Here is a 2,476-nt window from a genome sequence, read left to right as displayed (position 1 = left end):
TTTTTTTTCTGCAACAAGAGACGAGTTGACACATTTATCCAATAGGTGTCACCATTATAACAATCTAAATACAACTGGTAAAACAGCTTTACCGTGTTCTCTGCATTTTCTCCTTTGTTATTGGTTCATCACACCACATTATTTAATCTGAGCTATTGATAGTGAATGGTTAAAACGTGTTGTTCTTTTTTTCTTCAGTTTGCTTTTTGGCTTATTTTATTCAATAAAACATGTAAATTCATGTGTGGCTGCAGGCAGGCAGCCAGATGCCTCAGTCATCCATCCCTTTGGAGCAAGATGGAAAGGAAAGAGAGAGATCCATCATCCATTATGTCCAGTAGGCTACATTAAGATAGTTTTACTCTACTATAAATCAATCAATCACTCACTAGAAAACTATTATAATTTGATATTCAGCTTTTGTTCAAGTCGGTCCGTTAGAAGATGTTCACAGAAACTCCCAAATTATATTATGCTACAGAGACTCCTGATTATTGACAGTTAAGGGTTCATACACATTTTTGACAGATTGAATTCCATGACTTTAACCAAATTTCCATGACCAACAATTGGTGGTGTCTATGTGGCCTATATGAAAAAGTCAGCACGAATGTGGAATTGACACTAGAAGGTTGCTGGTCTCTGATCCCATGTAATCCTACTATCTCCTGCCAAGACACTTAACCCCTCACAAAGTAAAATAACTGCACTGTTAGGCTACTGCATAAAATACATATGATCAACCCTCCATCTGGAGAGCTACTGGGTGTGCCAGCTTTTGATTCAGCCCTGAAACACACCCAAGTCTGCCAATCAAGGTCATGTTGAGCAGCTGATGTTTGGGCTACAATGTGGTGTATTAGAGTGGGCTCGAACAAAAGCCTGCACATCCAGTAGCTCTCCTGGAGGATGGTTGGTCACCCTTAATATAAAATATCAACATTACAACCAAATACTTTAATGTCTTTATATAATTATTCCCTCATTCAATGAATCAGGGATAAAATGGATAAGGTAGGCTACTTCAGTTAAATAAAGGTTAAATTCAAAGTAATTAATTCAAAGCAAGGTAGCTAAGACATGTTTATCTATGACCTTATAAGGCTAAAATATTAATGCTTTAGGGGAGATATATATGCACACCATGGAAGCTATTTGTCAATTGGACAATTTTTTAAATGTTTTATGTGTGAATTACATAGCCTACTGTTTTTAATAGAGGGGAATCCCAGCTTTCAAATAATGTGTCCGATGTATTTCTCAACAGTGCCAGTGGAAAGGCGACAACGAGTCAATTACAATAATGCTTAGTCCTATAGCTAAAACGCTAACTAGCTAAAACTAGTTAACTAACTAGTTGTTGCATGGCTTATTATGTTTTGAATTAGCTATTTAGTTAGTCTATCATTATTTTATAAGCTACCTGCTGATGAAATCTCTCTCCTCCGTCAACTGTCCACTTTCAGTGGTACACACGCAGATGTTGCACAACCCACACACACAGACGCCCTGAAGGGTAGGCCTAATTTTGATCATGGCTGATATGTAGATAATATAATTTAAAAGGAAAACACAATAATACAATTCCATGACTTTTCCAGAATTTTCATGACCATAGGAACCATCCTGTGCATTATCAAACTCCACGCATACACCGGATTCACAGACTGGTGTCAAATAAGATTGAACAAAGCGGATATGAATGCACTCTCCATTGCTATTCAATGCAGATCCGCCTTCACTGCATTTTGATCAACCTTTTTTTGCTCGTGTGTGTGAATCCAGGCCGGCGATAGTTCACTTTGTTTTACAACGGAGGCAGTATGCAATTCCCCAAAAATTGGAGGTGCCAGAATGGCGCCCTGGACAGCTCCAGCCCAAGCTCCAGTGTGACTTCAACTTTCTGGCCAATGCCAGCTAACCTGCTACATACAGGGCTCAACTTTTTTCATCACCCATCCAGAAGTGTAATTTAAGTGTAATTTAAATTGTCCCAAACTGAAGATGAACCATCCCAAATTCAAATATAGTGTAACGACCCTGGGTTTATAAGCACGGAAATCGTCGCTACCGCACCAAGCATGCTTTTGCGGCACAGTCGATAGCGCGCCGGACCTCGGGCTCGAAGGTCGAGACCTGCTCCCTGCTGTTTCATTACAATATATTTTCATATGGCAACATGGGTCTATTCTTGGACCTAGGTCATTCACACATTTAAAAGGCTAATAAGAGTAGACTATAACTGAAATGGATAAATTGGGCTGTCTGAGCTAGAAATTCACATGTAAAAAAAAATACAAATAAATTGCATCTAAAAGGCCAACATTTAAATCGTATATTTAAATCTATTTTGCCTAAATGTAGCCTACATAAATAATTTGCCTACATGTAAAATTGTAGCCTGGGTTAAAGGCGCTGCTTGGTAATCTGACATCTGCCTTGGCTGTGCAGCATTTACGGTGATATGGCCTTTACA

Source organism: Oncorhynchus clarkii, chromosome 18 (assembly GCF_045791955.1).
Source record: "Oncorhynchus clarkii lewisi isolate Uvic-CL-2024 chromosome 18, UVic_Ocla_1.0, whole genome shotgun sequence".
NCBI lineage: Eukaryota > Metazoa > Chordata > Actinopteri > Salmoniformes > Salmonidae > Oncorhynchus > Oncorhynchus clarkii.
The sequence above is the reverse complement of the archived record's forward strand: the minus strand, read 5'-3'. Positions refer to the sequence as shown.